At 44.8% G+C, this 20,616-nt stretch overlaps 1 pseudogene; it reads left to right on the forward strand.

Moving 5' to 3' along the window:
* Positions 1-15,118: 15,118 nt before the first annotated feature.
* Positions 15,119-15,269, forward strand: LOC114694708 (annotated as a pseudogene).
* The last annotated feature ends 5,347 nt before the right edge of the window (positions 15,270-20,616 follow it).

Below are 20,616 nucleotides of genomic sequence, written 5' to 3' on the forward strand. Positions count from 1 at the left end.
CATGCTCTGTTTTCCTATCTCTGTTCCCTTCCACCCTGGTTCTAAATCCGGACTGTGAATCTGTGCGTGTAGGGTGATACATTATATGTGGTAATATTTGACTTCAGCCGGTCAGTCTCATGCTCCCGAAACCCAGGCAACCTGGAAGTGTTGAACAGGGTTTCAATAGCTCTAAGGGACCAATTGCTAGTTTCCCCCTTCCGTTCCTCTTCCCTCCCCTCTTTTCTTCTCTTCTCGTTTCTCTCTCCTTTCTTCCTCTTCTCTCTCTTCCTTCCCTTCCCTCCTCCTTCTCTGCCCCTGCCCTTTTAGAGATTATAGTACTTTTTTTTTTTTCAAAATCCACATAGTAACTTCTGGGTAAACAAAACTTAGAAGGTTCTGGGAGGTCTGTCGACCTGGTGATATCGTTCCTCAGGGCTCCCAGGGTTCTCACTTTAAACAGGGGACCTAGCTACAAGTTTGGAAGAGAACAAAAGCTGTAGGAAGCAGGCAGCTGTCACTCTGAAGCTCAGAGTGAGAACGCAGCACCAGTCCTGGGGGACGTGGGCCCACAGGGGCAAAACTGGCAGGGGAATGGTTCCAGGGTTTCAAGATCTCATGTCTCTGGCCCTCGTCTTGGCCACCTTCCAGCCTGGTTTGACCTTGAAGCTGTACCTGCAGGGCAAGGGAGGAGCCGAGGTTTCCCTAAGCAGTGCTGGGCACTTGGCCAGCACGGAGCCCTATTGATATCCCCGGTGGCTCTAGTGGCCCTCCTCACGTGCTAGAGGACCAGCCACGGTTGGCCTGCACCTGGAAGGAGAGCTGGTGAAGCCTTAAGCCACCTGAGGGCAGTCCATCAGACGTGAATGCCAGGTGGAAAGTCTCCCCTTTCATAAAATGACCCCTGACATTGGAGTGTTAACACTCCCACGCCACCAACAATTACAGATTGAAATCTGGGGCTTGTCTGACCCTCAAGCAGTGATGGGTCAGACAAAATCATTCAGCAAAATCTCTCTCCATCTGGTTCTTCCTCCTTCTTTTCCCTTCCTTTTCTTCCTCCATCCCTCCCTCCCTCCCTCCCTCCCTTCTTCTTTTCCTCCCTCCCTCCTTCCTTCCTTCTTTTAAACTTTAATCCTCCTGCTCCAGCTTCCTGAGTGCTGGGATTCAGAGTGCACCACCACATCCAGCCCCACTGGGATTACAAATGTGTACCACCACATCCAGTCCTCACTGGGATTACAAATGTATACCACCACATCCAGTCCCTCTGGGATTACAGAGTGTACCACCACATCCAACTCCACATAATCTAAAAGCTCTTTCTAAGTCAGCCCAGAAAATCCTGAGTAAAGTGGACACACAGCACCCAGAGCTGGCTCCAGCACTGTATTATGTAGGTGATGTGAAGACAGCTGAATTAGCTGGAGGCCACCAAGGAGACACAGGACTTTGACAGGCAGCATAGGGCTCAAAGAGATGTGTTCGATGGTTATGAAGATCCCCAGCACCCGGTCCCACAGACTCTAGGGCAGGAAGATTGAGGCTTGTCCACTCCACGCAGATAGGGTGACTGGTCCAGCAGCAGGCAGCCCAGAACGCTCCCATCCCACTGCTGTTGAAGATGGATGTCCACTTCACTGGCCAGGCTTTTGTTTTTGTTTGAAGAGAGGGTAAAAACTAATTTTTTTAACACATTGGAAACGACTTTAGTTATTTTTAAATACTGTGTGGGCCCGAACAGTATAAGCTAAAAGAAATGTCTGTGCACTCCGCTTGGCTACCAGGAAGATTCTGCTCAGGGCCATATGCGCTTTCAAGGGCAGCTGAAACCTCATATTCCCAACTTTAATGACCAAGATGACTTATTCGACCAGCCTGTTCAGCCAACCTGTTCGAAGTAAGAGCCAAGTTCAACATTGTCTTCAGCCTCCTCACACCTCACACCTCTAACTTGTTCTCTTTTCTTTCTTTCTTGTTTATTTATTATGTATTCTTATTTCTGAGGCACAGTCTCACTCTACAGTGCAGGCTGGCCTTGAACTCTAATTAGTCTCCTGCCTCAGTCCCCTGTTAAATAGGCACCTTAGCCGTTTGTCCCAGGGTTTGAGACTTTACCTCCCCCAAGTGCTGAGACTGTAGATACGATCCACCACACCCAGCATCAGACCCGATCTTCACCCTGAAGACAACCCATTACTTCTTTCTCTTTGTCCTACGCCAGCTCAAGGATGTTGTGAAGCTTTTCTAGGCCAATGTCTCACAGAGGCAGCCCTTGGCTCTCCAGGGGAAAACATTGCCACTTGGTCACTTAGACAGGGGTGTTGCAGGTAGATTCCAAGGTGCTAATGTTTTTTGTTTGGTTTTTTTTGTTGTTGTTGTTTTGTTTTTTGATTTTGTTTTTCAAGACAGGGTTTCTCTATGTAGTTTTGGTGCCTGTCCTAGATCTCACTCTGTAGACCAGCCTGGCCTCGAACTCACAGAGTGGTCCCAGGTGCTGGGATAAAAGGCGTGCTCCACCAGTGCCGGCTCCAAGATGCTAATGTTTTAAATATACACAGACACCTTTGGACAAACTTCTTTTTTTTTTTTTTTTTTTAAAGATTTATTTATTTATTATGTATACAGAAGAGGGCGCCAGATCTCATTACAGATGGTTGTGAGCCACCATGTGGTTGCTGGGAATTGAACTCAGGACCTCTGGAAGAGCAGTCGGTGCTCTTAACCTCTGAGCCATCTCTCCAGCCCTGGACAAACTTCTTAATGTTTGTTTCTTATCTTTAGTTCACTAAGGAAAAACTTTCATAATAAAATAGTGCCTGATCATTCCTCTTCAAACATCTCACGTATCCAATTTCTTCCTCTGCCAAATCACTGCTGCAGGTCTACAGCCTTCTCCTTGGGCACTGCCTTCAGTGGGACTGAGCAGCCCTCCAGCCAAAGTGCCAAATGGATCCCCAGCTGTGTTTACCATCCATCCCATCTCTAGGTACTTGATGCCTTCTAGCTGAACCTTAGCTTCCCCAGCGACACGTGACTGAGTAAAAAATGTAGGTCATTTCACTAAGTGATACAAGGCGTATGTATGCATATCTCTCAAACAAGGAATATGCCAACATCTGAATATCACGGTACCCAAACCCACACTATTGATCCATTCACTTTTTCCCCTTTAATGTTCAGAATGCTGTAACTGATGATCCCAGAGGTCACATCCAGGACTCTCTCCTGCTGAATGCCATTGAGTATTCGGTGTTGGGACTCTCCACTGCTGCTGACTTGGAAGCGAATGTATTTATTCAGCATAAAAGGAAATATTTGAAGGTACAGAGTGTCATTCTCTGTGGGTTTTAAAAGCAGCAGGACTGGACAGACAACTTTCCCCAGTGAGAAGACATCTTTCTCTGTACTGGATGCCTCTCGGCTGTTGTGACCAGGGAATCAGGGTTACATAGGAGCTTAGTACTAAAAGGTGCATGGTTCGAGTTAGAGAGGCAGTAGATTTAGTGATACAAGTGGGCCTTTTCTTCTCTCACATTCCCCTCTAGGATCTTCATGTGCGTATGCGGTTGTTCTGTCTTGCGACAAGGTCTCCCTTTGTAGCCACAAACGGCTCCTAAATTACAATCCCCCTGCTCCTGTTTCCAGAGGGCTGGAATTACAGGAGTGTACTAACACGCCTGGTTGATTACTCGGTTAATACTTTTTTATTTATTTTATTGCATTGTTGGTAATCAAGCCCAGAGCCCTACACACACTAAGCAAGCTCTCTATTGCCAAGCAACATCTCCAGCCCTTGGTTATTTGTTTATTTATTTCTTTCGCCATGCTGGGGGCTGAACCCAGAGCCTTTGACAAGCTGGACAAGCCCTCTACAGCTGAGCGACATCCCCACTCCAGTCATTTCATTTTGAAACTACTTTTAAAACAGGAAACTGAAGATGTAAATGATGTTTTTATAAGTATTTACGATATTGCCCAAGAGTATAAAATACATTTCTCCACCCACTCATTAACGCTCCTAGGTTATTGAGACCCAGCTGTCCTTGAAAAACACAGATTTGCATAAATATTAGACAAAGAGAGAAGTAAGATAGTAAACTGCTAGAGAGACCAGCTCTTTCTTACTTCATACTTTTATCTTATTCCAAGGTCTTTCTTAATGTAGCTGTGGCTGTCCTGGAACTTGCTAGGTAGACTAGGCTGGCCTCAAACGCCCAGAGATCCACCTGCCTCTTCCTCTGGGCACTGGGATTAAAGAAAGGTGTGTGCCACTACTCCTTGCTTATATTTTTCTTTCTAAACTTCCACAACCCTGGGTGGTATTGTCCATAAAAGAATAATCAAGTGAATCATTGTACGGAATTGCACAATAGGATAGTCCGGCAAGTGCTTAAGGACCTGAAAGCTGAGATGAGAGTCAACAGAAAGGTTGAGAGGCTGTCTGCAGACTGAAATGCCATGCCCACCGTCTTGGCCAGGCTTTGCACAGAGGTTGCCGCACATTCTTCCCCAGGCTCAGGCTTCCTGTGTTGCACTGGAGCTCCCTCTGGGAGATTCTGTCTAGAGCAAACTTGCTTCCTTACAGCCAACTCATTTTTCTGTTCTAGCAGTTTCCTCCAAGATTGGAACATTCCATCCTGCAGGGAACCTGAATAAGACAGGAAGGAAATGGCTCAAAATAGCTTCAGGAAGTCCCTAAAACTGAGCAGATTCACTAGGCTCCTCCTTCTCCAAGAGTATATCAACAGTAAAGACTGGTGAGCCTCACTCCCGGACAAGCTGAGCTTCGAAGAAGACTCTCAGATGAACCGAGCTGCTTTGGAAGGGGCTCAGTCCATGCAATGGTAACACAAACAGCCCAAGAGAAGCAGAGACCACCCGAGCTGTGTAGAGGAAACAGACAGGCAAAGCTGCCTAGAAGAGACTCAGACAAGCTCAGCCACTGGAAAAGACACTCTCCAACCTGCTGAGCTGTCTGCAGGCATGCTCCAGGTTCCTAGCTTTCATGAGCTGGTGCTTAGGCTGGGGTAAGCTTTTGTGAGACAGCCGTCTTTGAGTCACCTCTGCTCCTGTAAGAAACCCCTCACCCATATTCCTGTAAGTAGCCCCAATAAAACCTACTGGTTCACCAAATTAGACATTGGTGCAATCATTACTTTAATCTGTTGTAGCCTCCTTTACTGGGGTAGATAGATATGTGTGTGTTATTTTTCCCCAGGAAAAGTCTGTAACACACACACACACACACACACACACACTATACATCAAGGACTATTTTCCTTTCCTACTTCCTTACAAAGAAGATAAATGACACTCTATTCCATTCCTGGCTTCTCTTTTCCCAAGAAAGTAATCATTTCGACAACTTTCCTTTTAGTAATTCAGAAGCCACTAATAGAAGAAGGACATGAGCAGTGAACTCCACTCAAGTTTTCTCCTCTTGCAATACTGAGGATTGACCCTAGGGCATCTTATGTGTCCAGCAAGTGCTCTACCACTTAGCTGTGTCTCCAGCCCAAGCTTTCTTCTTCTACATGGCTGAGCAGAAGCCAGCCACATGTTGCACCCCATGGCATATTTTGTTGTAGATACATTAAGCTCAGTAATACCTGGAACCACTAGAATGTTCCTTCGTCTATTCTTCGTAGTAGCCTGTCAGTCAGTATCCTTTATTTATACAGCTTATGTTTTTCCTGACCCCCTCTAATAGACGGTAGAGCTATTAGAACATGTTGATGTAACTCTTGCCCCGTCATAGTTCCTGGGGCTGGAGCCCTGAAGTATGACCTGCTGATTTAACAGGGCTCGGCACTGACTGGATCCATTCTCACCATGTGGGTGAGCCTGTCTGCAAGGGGAAACTCCTGGGAAAGTCAGCTCCAAATTTCAGGTTTTTTTCTTAAGACCGTTTCTGGAAGTTGATTTGATTGGAGTAGCATTCTTACATTGAAACACGTCAGTGACTTCCCAAGAGGCTACATGATGTGTTCCACCACCCCCACCCCAGGGATGTCATAGTGGGTTCTCTTTCCAGACCCCACAATGATATTCTATAGAGTGGGAGATACTGCAGTGGAGGTACATGCAGTACATAATTTATGCATGTCCACCAATAGCTTCCTATTGAACCCAGATGCTGTTTGAATGGTTGCTCATCTATCCCAAATGGGATATTGCTAGAATTCTTTTCCCCATTAGGGCTTACTGTTATCAGCGAGCTTGGAAGAGGCAAGAAATCAGTGTGAGAACTCCAGTTTGAGGCAAGAGGTAGAAGATTGCCTTAGTTGAGATGACTATTACTGTGAGGAGACACCATGACCTCGGCAACTCTTATAAAGGAAAACATGTAATTGGGGCTGGCCTACGGCTCAGAGGTTTAGTCCATTATCATCATGGTGGGACATAGTGGTGTACAGGCCCACATGGTTCTGGAGAAGGGGCTGAAAGTTCCACAGCTTATCCACAGGCAACAGGAAGTGAACTGAGTACCACACTAGGCATAGCTTGAGTATATGAGACACCAAAGCCATCCCCCACAGTGACACACTTCCTCCAACAAGGCCACACCTCCTAATCATGCCACCCCCCATAGGCCAAGCATTTAAACACATGAGTCCATAGGGGCCATACCTATTCAAACTACCACAAATATGGACCAAGAAATTAATTTTGGAAAAACTGAAATTAAAGTTATTCATTGCTTTAACATATTAGGTATTATCTATAATCAATGAATAGAACTAGAGCACTGGCCAACCAAAACAACATGAGTTATTAGGAGTATAATGGGAACTCAAGAACCCTCTGGTGGGGGAATGAAAATTGCTTGTAAATAGGGATTTTATGTGTAGGTCAAGCTTGTATCTTTTATAAGTGTAATTCCAAGACCCAATTTTTGAAAATTAATTATTCTTTGTCATATATATATATATATGACATATATATATATGACAAAGAATAATATATATATAATTCTGGTCCTATTCATCCATTCACCCTCTCTTATCCTTCTCCTAATGTCCAGCAACCCCCCCTCCCTCCCAAGTCCCCATCCTACTTTCACTTTTTGTTTTACTTTGTTTTCACTTTCTGACCCCACTGGGTTTAACCAGGGCCACTTGTGTGACACTATCCACCGAAAAAAGAGTGATAACTCCACTCCTCAGTGGCTGTGTCACCAAAGACAATGACTACATCTCCTACAGCATCCCTCAAGAACGTTAGCTCCCGTGGTCGAAACAGGACCCCATGAGCCCCCTCCCTCATCTATGACTTAATACTTCTTGGTCTAGTTATATGAGCCCTGTGCAGGAAACCACAGTTGTGAGTCAGTGAGCATCATAACCATGCCATGTCCATAAGACAGCATTTCAGTCTTCATCTGTATCATTTAACTTTTACGTTCTTTCTGCCCCTCACCCCTTTTGTGATGATCTGTAAACTTCAAAGGGGATGATATGCCTGTCTTTAGTGCTCAGCACACAATAACAACTAATTCTCAGCACCTAGACCAGCCACAAGTTTCTGCATTAACTGTCATTCACTGCAAAGATAAAGCTTCTTTGATCAAGGCACTAACCCATGGGTGTAAACATAACTATTCAACAGGCATTTTTGAAAACATGTCCAATTAGCAAGACAAAATTAGTAAAGTGGCCCTGGCGACTATAACTTCCCCCGCCATGAGTCTTTGAGCCAGTACCAGGCATGAGTTCTCCTCTGTAGAGCAGACTTCAGATTAAACAAGGAATCAGTGAGTTTCCCCTGTAACCGTCATGCCATTATTGAAACAAAATACCCCTTGCCTGGTCCAAAACCCAACTTTCAGTTGTTTGTTGTGTTTGGTTTTTGTAACAGGGGCTCCCTGTGTAGTCTTGGCTGGCCTTGAACTCATAGGCATCTGCTTGCCTCTGCCTTCAGAGTCTGGGACTTAAAGTATGTGCCACCACAGCTGTCTCCAGCACCTAACTTTTGAGAAACAAGGGCTATAAAATGGACCTAGATCCTGAAAGACTGGATATTGACTGTGAGTTGATACTCTATTGAAAAGTATCACAGAGAAACACTAACTAAAATAGGACTAGAAAACTTAAAATAATGTTATGTCCTACTTAAGGTTACCATGAAACATCATGATCAAAAGCAAGTTGGGGGGTAAAGGGTTTATTTGGCTTACACTTCCATATCACTGTTCATCAATGAAAGAAGTCAAGACGGGACTAAAGCAGGGCTGGAACCTGGAGGCAGGAGCTGATGCAGAGACCATGGAGGGATGCTGCTTACAGGCTTGCTCATCATGGCTTGCCCATCATGGCTTGCTCAGCCTGCTTTCTTATAGCACTCTGGACCACTAGTCCAGGGATGGCACCACTCACAGTGGGCTGGGTTCTCCCCTGTTGATCACTAATTAAGAAAATGTCCTACAGCCAGATTGTACAGAGGTATTTTCTCAATTGCAGCTCCCTCCTTTTAGGTAACACTGGCTCATGTCAAGTTAACATAAAACTAGCCAGTACATTCTAGACATAGAATAAAGCAAGAAAATCCACTTAAAATTTTAAAAGTATTATTTGTAAAGTTGTTTACAAATAAATTAGTGTAAAAATTAGAAGTAAAATCACTTGGCTTGTCTGGGCTGAGGAGAGGTATGGGATGGTACTGAAAATGAAATGCACATGAACAGAGACCAGGTTTCCAAAAATTTCATCTCAGGCTTTGCTGCTTGTTAAAAAGGCCCTCCCACCCAGTGCTCAGTCCTTTTATGGCGTTTCTAGCAGAATGCTTTTGGAAGGAGCACCTCAGACAATTTCAATGAAGTACTGTTTGAGGCCTCAAGTTTATACTAATTAACAGATCTCCGAGAATATGTAAATGCTAAAAAGCTCAGAACACAATTCACCACTGTATGTGTAAGAGAGAGAGAGAGGGGAGGGGAAGAGGAAGGGAGGGAGAGAGGGAGGGAGGGAGGGAGGGAGAGAGAAAGAGAGAGAGGGGGGGAGGGGAGGAGGAAGGGAGGGAGGGAGGGAGAGGGAGAGGGAGAGGGAGAGGGAGAGAGAGAGAGAGAGAGAGAGAGAGAGAGAGAGAGAGAGAGAGAGAGAGAGAGAGCCTAGGAACCAAAGGTAGGGCCCTGGGTGCTCTAAGCACAATGGCTCCAATTCACAACATCATAGTTTGCTAAGAAATTACTAATTTTATTTTGTTTAATTTTCCTCCCCACAATTCTCACATTCTTTCAAGAGTTTGTAGAGCCACTCTCCAAGTGGAAACAGTTTACTTTCATTTTAAAATAAGTTACACACAACGAGACAACGTGCAGCACTTGGAGTGGGAAGTGGGGACATTTGTGAGATCTGAATAGACACAGAAGGATTAAGGTGACAGGCCCTGGACCAGTTTCTTGTGATAACTAGGGTACCCCACCCTCACTCAGCCTTGGGATCATCAGGAGACTCTATTCTTACACCATCCTTGCTCTGGATGTGTGGCATTTCTCATGCTAAATTCTCATGAAAATATAGAATGTAGAATGCAGGAAAATAAACACTCTAACATTCCTCTAACATGCTTGAAATGCAGAAATCTGCGCAAAAAATGAAAGCAGCCTTCTCAAGCCAGCTGGTTTTACTGACATGAGTAGGAAATAGTAGAAATCAGATGACAATCTTTGTAAGTGGTAGGCGGACACTTCCTGTAGACAGACATTTCCTGTTGAGCTTGTCACTTGCCAAGACCCAACGGGATCTCTACTAGGATTATAAAACTTTATTGAACACTTACTATGTGCTGGATAAAGTTCAAATTCCAGTTTCATGAAAGGTCTCATTTTTTAAACTTTGAAAGTCTGTAGGGAAAGCAGGGCTTGGTGGCTCACACACCTACCTGTCCCAGTGTTTGGAGGGCAGAGGGAAGGAGACTGTTGGGAGTTTGAAGCCTGGGCTACAGCATGACACTCTCATCTCAAAACAGAAAAACAAAACTAAGCCATCCCCAGGATGAACTTCCAGCTTTGGAAGTCTAGCCTTGGAAAAGCAGGAGGATTTTTAACAGAGATGGCTTTTTCACTGTTGTCTGAAGGATTTTAACAGTGATGGCTTCCCCGCCATCTGAAGGATTTTAACAGTGATGACTTCCCCGCCGTCTGAAGGATTTTAACAGTGATGGCTTCCTTGGAAGCTCCTCTTTCAGTTTACTATTATGGGAAATAAAAGCCAAGGAGGTGACTGAAGGTATCAACATTTTTTTTTTTCCTGATCAAGGGGAACGATGGAAACATCAACATCAACGAAGGCGGCATTTTTTAAAGGCTCATAGAAGAATACCAAGGAAAATATTCGGTACAGGACTTCAAAGAAGGAAGCAAAGTAAAACAAATTGGAAAGAGGGAAAACAAGGCCGGTTTGTTTGGCTACTGGGGCTGTCCATCTGTACAAGAGTCAGATTTAAAGCAGAATAGGACTGGTCCACACAGGACAGCAGCACTCAACTCACCAAGGCACGCCCCTGGGGCTTAGTGACCGAGTAGACACTAAGGGGCGATCCTGAGGAATGTAAGATGACGGAGGTTTTGAACCTAAGTGACTGCAAATGTATTAATGGCATCTACAAGCCAGAGGAAAGAGTTGAGAGTGGGGTGGACCTGGAAGACTGACTTGGTGTAAGGTGACACTTGTATTTATGTCTGACAAAAGCCAGTGACTGGTGCTGCAGGAGACCTTTCTTGCTGAGACCTGCCTGAGTGTACCATTGGCTTTCACAAATGGCCCCGGGCTGACTAGATCCACATGTGAAGTTAACCCCTAAACAGCCACTGTGACTTAGCAGCCTGTTAGCTATAAAAAATCCCTGAGATGGCTTTTCAATGAAAGGGGCTTTGTCACAGTGTGCCCAGGTGTGCTTCGACAACAGACCAGCCGCCCGTGTGATCCATCGCCCATCCTGTAGTAAGTGAAAAGCTAATTCCTTGCTGAGTCCTAAGAGGGTGTTCAGGACTCACTAGCCAATGCCCCAAATGGAGAAGTTGATCATCAGGAATGGAATAGCCGAGTTTGGGGTCTAAGCCACAACTTAACAGTAAGCACCCTCCCTACAAAGACATGCATGTGCATCTGCATATTTCCATTGCCACTGTGTCACTGTTGTCTATTGCAATGGGTTTTGTTTTTAAATAATATGAATTTGTCTTATTGAGGAAGTGAAACAAGTTTGAATAAAAAAATGGTAAATCAAGAAACTATGACATAATTTCTATTTTAAAGATAGTCACAAAATGCTTGTTCCGTTTTTTTTGTTTATTTGTTTGTTTTGTTTTTCCTGGAGCTGAGGACTGAACCCAGGGCCTTGCGCTTGCTAGGCAGGTGCTCTACCACTGAGCTAAATCTCCAACCCCGCTTGTTCTGTTTTTATTCATAATTTAAATTTTTATTGAAAATAGATTTTTTTATACACTATACCTGATCATGTTTCCCCTCTCCAACTTCTCCCTGATCCTCCCCGACCTTCCCCTCAACCCAAATCCACACCCTTTCTTTCTCTTTTTCATTAGAAAACAAAAAACTAAAAAAAAAAACAAAACAAACAAACAAAAAAAAAACAAGCAAAACCATAATAAGACAAAAACCAAACAAACAAACTGAAAAAAGAGCCAAAGAAAAGTACAAGACGCTGTTTTAAAAAACATGCCAAACATAGAGGAAAAGATCCAGGAGAAAATATCAAAGGCCTATGTGCATTAATTACTTTTCCCTTTGTTGTAACAAAATATCCAACCAAAGCAACTTAAGGAAGGAAGGAAGGAAGGGCTTACTCTGGCTCACAGTTTGAGTGTACAACCGTCCATCATGATGGCAGAAGAATGAGGTGGGTGACCACACTGCTTCCATAGTGAGGAAGCAGAGAGATGGATGCTGGTGTTGATACCTTCTCTTATTTAGCTTGGGGCCTCAGCCCATGGAACGGCACCACTCACACTCAAGGTGGAACTTTCCTCCTTTGTTAAATTCCTCTAAGTCAAAATGCCTTCACAGTGTAGAAGTAGGTGTGGGGACTGCAGCTATGCTTTACGTTTAAATTACTGTGCTTAAGAGATCCATAACGTAGAAACGTCTCTAACCTGTAAGCCTCACTTGCCCAAGGACAGATAATTTCCTGGAATGCTGGGGGCTGTTCATGTAACACACCACATGTTTTCACTTCTGTAACCAAGGTTGATTGCCCCAACTGCACAGGATGTGCTTGATCACACATAGGCAGGAGTTACATAGGCAGGAAGTACGCCAGGATGCGTGCTTGCCTCTGATTGGATGAAGGAAGGAAGTCCATGCCCTTGTTGGTTTTGCCTTTATAAGCTCCTGACTAACATAATTCAGAGCCATTCTCTGGGAATTCCAGGTATGGACCTAGACAGTGTCCATTATCCTGGCCAGCATTTAATAAAGCTTGCTTCAAATGTGGTTCAAAAAAATTATGGTAGTGATCTTATTCTTGCCCAATAGGATTAACATATGTCTCCTAGGTGATTCCAAAGTCAGTAAAATTGTAATGAATATTAACTATCACCCTATACCTGTGCAGCCTGAATACAACTGCTTATTTGCTTCAGGGTTTGTTGTCACTGTTATTGTTATTAATTTAAGAAGGTCAGGGTTGTTATAAATTTGCACGGGGGACCCTGAGGCTATTCCATGTGCGCAGGGAAACAGGCTGGCATGCTGGGCAGATGCAGTGGCAGGCTGGCAGGTGGACATTCACAGCCCAAACACTGCATCCTTGTGAAAATGGTTTATTATAATAGAGAGACAAAGAGAAGATAGGAAAGAAGTGAGAGGAAGAGGTGAGGTCGAGGGGCGCACACCCTGTGGGAGGAAAGGTGGAAGAGAGAGAGGAGGAGGAGGAGGAATCTTTCCTTAAAATGAGGCTTTTATGTCAGGATGCAGGGCAGTGCCAAGGAGCAGGTCAGAATACTAACATTGGTTTCCATGGGGCAGCTCAAGGATGGTGCTCAGTGGCACATATGTGGGAGGTTGAGTTCAAACCACGATACCTAAGAGATACATAGCAAGAGAGGAAATAGAAAATGACAGGCCTGAGGAGAGCAAGAGAGAGGCACGTGAGCAAGCCAACAAGCAACTGAAGAAAATAAAAGCTAGGAGTAGTGACTTGTATCTGTAATCCCAGCACTTGAGAGGCTGAGGCAGAAGGATTGCCATGTGTTTGAAGGCAGCCTGGCCTACAAAGTCTTTTCTTGACTCCAGGAAAGAAAGAGGGAAATAAAATGTTGTATATTTGATATTCCCTGTCTACCTTTGCATTTTCTGTCTTCTTCCCCAGCTTCTCAGAGGTAACTGCCTGAAATGCTGTATCCTTTCTGTTTGTCTTTTATATTCTTACTACGTCCCTAATCCCAATTTATAGTATGTAATATTACTCTGTGTGTTTATAATTGCACACAAATGATGTCACATTGTATTTATCAATGCTGTATACCACAATGTCTTTATCCACTCTGCCACAGCAGGACACGGGCTGTTTCCAGTTTTCCCATGGGATGAATATTCTTGTATGCTTGTCCTTGTATATGGCTGCTTTACAGGAAGCCCATAGTAGATATGGGATTACTTAACATCAGAAATGTGCATCTTAGCCGGGTGGTGGTGATGCACACCTTTAATCCCAGCACTCTGGAGGCAGAGCCAGGTGGATTTCTGCGACTTCGAGGCCAACCTGGTCTACAGAGCGAGATCTAGGAGAGGCACCAAAACTACAGAGAAACTCTGTCTCGAAAAAACAAAACAGAACAAAACAAACAAACAGACAAAGAAATGTGCACCTTTACCTTAGAGATGGTCAGCCTGAAATTCTTGCCAAGTGTTCCTTCCCCAGCATTCCTGACTCAGTCACACTTGTTAAACATTAACCATTTTGCCAACCTAGTGGGTGTCTTGATTTGTATTTCTTGGTAACTGCAACCGCTCTAGTTGGTGGTAGTGTGAACCTATGAGAGCGGAGCCTAAAAATGAGGTGGCTAAAGTCTCATACAGTAATAGCCAACTTTATTCAGGGTCTCAGACAATTTATATCCTGAGGGTATTCTGAGGGTTAAGCATGGTCTTGAACAAAGTTCACATGAAGTTAGGTTCTATACAGTCATGAGGACAACTCATGCTAGGAACATTTTTGAAAAACAAAAGTAAGATGACCGGTAATCTGAAGCAAACCTGCTCCTCTGCAGGACACCTGGGAGGGGCATGAAAGCACATTCCAGGAATAACCCACCTTGTGGAGAACACAGAGGATAAAGACCTTTGCCTCACCCAGTTGTGGTGTCGCATGCCTTTAATCTCAGCGCTCGGGAGGCAGGTCCAGGCGGTCTACAGATCAAGATCCAGGACAGGCACCTTGGCGTTATCTCACAAGCTCTCAGACTTCTCACACAACTGCATTCATGGACCATGTTCCAATGGTAACTAGAGAAGCTTCTTTCAAAATATACAAGCTCTCACCCATCCGCTGGAAATCTGTTTCCCATCAATTAATGAAGACAGGGTGAGGGGATATTGAGTCAGGCTGGAGAAATAAAGCCAAGGCCACCTGCTTCTGCCAACAGGAAGCTACAGATGGGTTTGAAAGCTTGCCTCAGATCTTTCTAGATATGTGGAGGCTCACCTCCTAAGCACCCTTCAGATGACATCCCAGTCGTACACATAGAAGACAACACGAATCTTGAAGGACTAGCCTTGAAATAATAGTGGGAACTAGAGTCTGGACACAAAGTGGGATGGATCCAGGTCCCTAGATCTTTGTAATGACAGCTAAATGGTGACTCCGGGGTGGGAGTCTGTGCTCGGCAGAAGAGAACATGTTGAAACTTAACAATCTACACTATCAGTCTACTAAGCAAGAGATGTGCTTCTGTGCTGGGGAAAGCATGCCCCAGGCGAATCCAGCCCTACCATTTATTTCCTTTGAGACTCAGAGGATAGAAAGTGGCAATTATTCCTAGAAGGAGAAAGGATACCTGTAAGAATTTAATACATTCAATTTTGCAACGAAATAATGGAATGGCTACTACACTCCCAGCAATACCAGGCTTAGCAGTAAAGAATTAGGCCAAGTCACAGCTGTCAAGAAGCTTCTATTCATACCTACCTGGCAGGGGAGATACCAGGATCAAGAAGGTGGTTTCCCCGGGGTGAGGCTTATCCATTGCACTCCAGATGTGCTGACCTCTTCAGTTTCCCCAAATGTGGGAACTTGTCTAATTTGTGGTAGTGGGGGACTGCATTTCCCGGGGGGGGGGGAAGTTCTCATTCCAGGGGTTAGAGATGTAGCAAGAAGTCCAGGATTTAAGCCTCATACCTCAGCACTAATGAGTGCAGTAGCCCAGGCTTGTAATTTCAGCACTCAGGAAGTGGAGGAAGTAGGACCAGAAGTTCCAGATCAACCTCAGATATAGAGTAGGAGGCCAGATTGCAAGCATAACACTCTGCCGGAATAATAAAATAAGAATAAAGAAGTTCCCATTCTAAAGGAAAGTGACCAATAATCAACAGATAATCCAACATACACCGAGTGGTGAATGCAAGTCGGAAAATTGTCAAGGCAATGGGGATGAACAATCGAAGGCTAGGGCTGGCAACCAACGCCACTCTCCTGTTCATTCACAGGCTGCCTTGGGAATTAGTTTCTCGGAGTTACTGGGGCTCCCACTTTCTTAAACTATGAAGTGGGGGAAGTCATCATCATGTGGTAGATTTTTTTTGTTTAATTCACTCAAATTCAAGTTTAGACAGTCTCTCCAACTTTGATTTATTTGCAACTTTATCCTCGAATCAAAGCGGGGAGAGAGGAAAGATTGGAAGATTGCTGGAAGAAGGCTTCACTGATCTAACATTTACAAACATCTTGAAAGTTGTCCAAAATTACGGGCTTTAGTGAAGGGGGGAAGGATTTCATCAAAAATCATATTGTATATATAGACAAACAAACGTATATAATAAGAAAAGCAATAGGCAGAGACCCCCCCAAGAAGCAGGAAGTGGAATTAGGTACTGTTCTTGCACTAAAGCTGTGCCTAAGTTTCCCTGTCTGTAAATAATAATAATGGGAATTCACTTCTGCCATTTTCTTTCTCCCAATTTCTCCCCCCCACGTCTGTTTTGTAGAGCAGAGATACCAACTGTTTCTTTCATTTCTGATTCTGTTTCTTTCTAATCTGATGTGGAGCTGTAACAATTTCCCTTTTTGGATAGAGAGGTCTCCATTGCAGTCAAGTTTAGCTCTGGTTTCTTCTTACAATCCTTCTGTTTCTGGAACAGGGGACGAACTAGAAACCATTAACAACCCCAAGTCTGCACATCCTTTGAAAAAGCCTTGGTTGTCTTTTAAGGTTGTCTTTTCATGTCTCATGCTTAAAGGTATCAATAAGCCACTGTTTTGGATAGATTTGTTCAAAGGACCAATAATGCTATCTTATTGGAAAATCAAATCATGTTTCTAAAAGTTTTGTTTATGTTTATCTTACGTGTATGGGTGTTTTGTCTGCATGTAGGCCTATACACCACATGTGTGTAGTGCCTGAGAAAGTCACAAGAGGGTGTCAGATCCCTAGGAACTGGAGCTACAGAATGTTCTTAGCTGCAATGTAGGTGCTGGGAACTGAGCCTGGGTCCTCTGTAAGAGCTGTGTCCTTAACTGCGTAGCCATCTCTCCAGTCCTTAAATCATCTTTAAAGTGAACAGATGTTAAAGTCTTAAAATTTTGACACAAGCATACTTTTGTCTCCTTTTGATATAAACAATCTCTTACGGTTATTTTTTAAGTTGCAGGTTTTCCTAGACTGAAGAAAAATGGAGAGTCTGAGGCTATCCCCAGGCTATAGCCAGATCCTATGAAGGAAAACAAAACACAAGGCCAGCCCTGCTGGGAGACTGGGGAGGGCATTACAAATTCAAGGGCTGCCTGTGGAGGGCAAGGCTAGGCTGAACTATGAGAAAAAGCAATGAGACTCTGTCTCAAAGTGAAAATTTTAAAAGGGGGCTGGGGTATGGCTCTGTGATAGGGGCTTCCCTGGCTGAGGGGAGGCCTTACTTTCAAGCTCTAGCACCATAATTTAAAAAAAAAAAAATTGAAAACATTTCCAAGCATTTTTTTCATTCTTATTTCAACTTTTAAACAGAAAAGCTGGTTGTAAAATACAATTTAAAACAGAATAACAACAAAAAAAAAAAAATTCAGCCCCCTCACAATACCAATTTTTTCCCCAAAATTGGTTAGAGTTGGCTGTGGTGGCACACACCTATAATCCCAGCCTTTGGGAGGCTGAGGCAGGAGGATCAAAAGCCAAACACTGACCTGAGGTACATAGTAAGGTCATGTCTCAAATACTAATTATAATCATAACAGTGATGATGGTAATGGTTAGCAGTTCTTCAATGTCATTTTTAATATTGCATCAAAGAAAGAACTCTCTTGCCTTATTATATAAAGTGTCATGGAGTCTGGTGAGGTGGCTCAGTGGGTAAAGGCACTTGCTGCCAAGCCTGACAATCTGAGTTTAATGCCACATGCTGGAACCAATGTCACCAAACTGTCCTCTGACCTCCACACCTGCACCATGGCGCACAAGTTCCCATGTGCACACACATACGTGCTAAATAAATACATGTTTTTAGAAAAGGAAACCAAAACAAAGCAAAAGCCAGGAAGCATTTTCTCCCCACAATCTGGTCTCATAGTTTGTTTGTTTGTTTGTTTTTTGTTTTGTTTTCACTCTTCTCACAGCGGAAGATGCAGAAAATTGAAATGTTGCCGTGTTATCTGTCTGACTCTGAGGCCTTACTTTCAGATAGTCTGACATTCTGCAGGTGAGCTTCTCTCCTGAGAATTTGTGTGGTGATTGTGAGATAGCACAGTGCAGACAGACATGACAGAGTCTGGCTTCAGGCACTGGCAAGACAGGAGCACTGCCTTAGAATTCCTTCTGCACGTTCAGTTCTCACGGTGGCATCAGCTGTCACAGCCCCAGATCCTCCGGAGAGCTCATCAGCCAGCAGCCAGTGAACTTAGAACTATAATCTTCCCACTACATCTTGGTGTTTACATTCTACCAGCAGTGGACTTCACTCTATCCAGCCTACCTATGCACTTTTTTCCCCCCTCTCTCTCTTTTACCCTTTGGGAACCCACCACCTAGCTCCCAAATAAACACACAGATTCTTATTCTTATTTATGAATGCCCGGCCTTAGCTTGACTTGTTTCTAGCCAGCTTTTCTTAACTTAAGTGATCCCATCTATCTTTTGTCTCTGGGCTTTTACCTTTCTGTATACCTTTCTTTACTTTTTACTCTGTGGCTTGCTGTGTGGCTGAGTGGCTGGATCCTGGAGTCCTCTCCTTCTCCTTCTGCTCCCCTTCGCCCGTGATCTCTCTTCTTCTCTCTCTTACTTACTCTCTGCCTGCCAGCCCCGCCTCTCCTTCCTCTGCCTTGCTGTTGACCATTCAGCTCTTTATTAGACCAATCAGGTGTTTCAGACAGGCACAGTAACACAGCTAAACAAATGCAACATGAAAGACTGCAACACATCTTTGCACCATCAGACAAATGTTTCACAGCATAAACAAACGTAACACATCCTTAATATCCCACAACATCTGCTCTGTGAGTGCTGAAGTTGCTCTCTGTCTGTATGAAAGTAGCTGATTGGCCTGCTTACTGAGGTTAACTTCACAGAAGCTCCTCTTTCTTAACATCTGCAATAGCCCCTCCATTCAATGTCAACATCTCCATCCTGCTTGTTCTAAAAAATTTATAACCTGCTCCAGAATTCACCTTTCGTCAACTCCGGAACATTCTGCCATTCTCATGCTCGAAGCCAAGAAGTGCTGGCTGGTTGTGGCAGCCCTCGTACGCAATCTCAGCACTTGGGAGGTTGAGGCTGTGGGATCAGGATCATGAGTTGGAGGACTAGCTTGGGGTCAGGGCAAGATCTTGTCTCAAAATTAAACAAAGAACAAAACCACCCTGGCAAGCCTTAACGAGCTCTCAAAGGTTCTTCAATGGTCATAGTCAGTGTTCTTGGTCTGACATTTAGAAAGTCCTCTACAGGCTAGTCAGGCTTCCCAGCTCCTCCCCAACCTGACCTCAGGATCCAGCCCATTGTCTCCTGCCCTTGCCTGTCTCCTAGGAAAGGATAGTCTCCACCCAACTCTTGCCTATTCTTCCGATTCTGCCTGACACCACACTTTATCATCTTCTCAGACCACTGTGGTTTACAATGATTTCGCCCCACCTCTAAGTGCAAAGACTATGTACTTCTTGAGGCCCTAAATCCTGTGTTCATACTCAAAATTGGTGCGTAAGGAGTTCATGTTTGATATATAGAAAAGACTGCATGTTAGAGATCAACATGGCATCTCTTGAGACATGGAAGAACCCAGGTTAACCACATCACTGACACGGTCTCTGCTTCAAACTGTGGCCATTTCCTTCTATGAGTTGCCCTTAGCATTAGAGGCATTTACTTTTTGAGGGAGGAAAAATCTTTGTCATCACATTCCAACCAGGTGAGAATCCAATGTCTCCAGGGAGAAAAAAAAGTCCTCCCGCCCTCATCCAATGAGATCCAAGTCCAATCTAAACTCTTTAGGGGTCCATCAAACTCATAAGCGGGCTTCTCACCGGCGGCTTGTGAGAAATGCAAGTTTACGAGCCTCAACCCAGACCAACTGGATTGGAAACTGAGGGTGGGGGCCCAAGACTCTGAATTTCAAGTTTCCAGAGTTCTCTGTATCTCCCAGAAAACGGCTGGCCGCTCTCTGCGACTAATTAAAGGCGACTAGTGTCGCTCGACCACCATTCTTCAGCTAAATCGTCTCTTTCGATTATTTTTTTCCAGTCACGTGATCACCCACACGCCCCCACATTTGTGAAAAAGCGAGAGTCCAGGTTTAGAGGGGCTCCACATTCCTCCAGGCTCCAAGCAACCGCACGAAACTCCAGCTTTTAAAACAGCCACTTGTGGTTTCTGTCTCAAACGCCGAGCCGGAAAGGGGTTTGTGGTTGTGCGACCCCGGCTGGGCCTGAGCGACAGTTTTGCACATTGGGGCGGGCTGGCAGAGGGGATGGGCGGATGACTGACAGTTGTGTTCTGAGTGTTGTTTGGAGACTGTTTATCTTGCCGCTCCAGCATGTGCACGAGCTCACCCTTACCGTTTTTTTGGTCAAGAAAGGGCAATCCTGTGTCTCATAGACCAAAAGATAACAAGCAACTTTAGTTTAAACCCCCACATCCGAAAGCAGGCGGGGGAGGTGGTGTCCCCCGGCAATCTCCCTAGAGGAAAAGGAACTGCAGTGTATGTCCCCCAGTTACTGAGCAACACCCAGGCGAAGAGGGTGCCTGTGGTCTTCTGTGGTTTTTCTTGCTCTTCCCTGCGCTGGTTCACTTCCACCCTCCCGACGCTCCAAGGCGCCCTCCAGCTGTGCGCTGGGTCCCAGCGGCAGGGGTCTAGGATGCCTCTCAGCCCCTTCCTCTCCCGGGAGGCGGGTCCTCGTTCCCCGGCGCTGCGCTGGGCGTCCAGTAGGGGTCGCTGCTCGGCGGCGCGCTCCCACCGCGGTGAATAACGGGGCCGGGCGGGAGGA

The sequence above is a fragment of the Peromyscus leucopus genome, chromosome 11, assembly GCF_004664715.2.
Source record: "Peromyscus leucopus breed LL Stock chromosome 11, UCI_PerLeu_2.1, whole genome shotgun sequence".
NCBI classification, from domain to species: Eukaryota; Metazoa; Chordata; class Mammalia; order Rodentia; family Cricetidae; genus Peromyscus; species Peromyscus leucopus.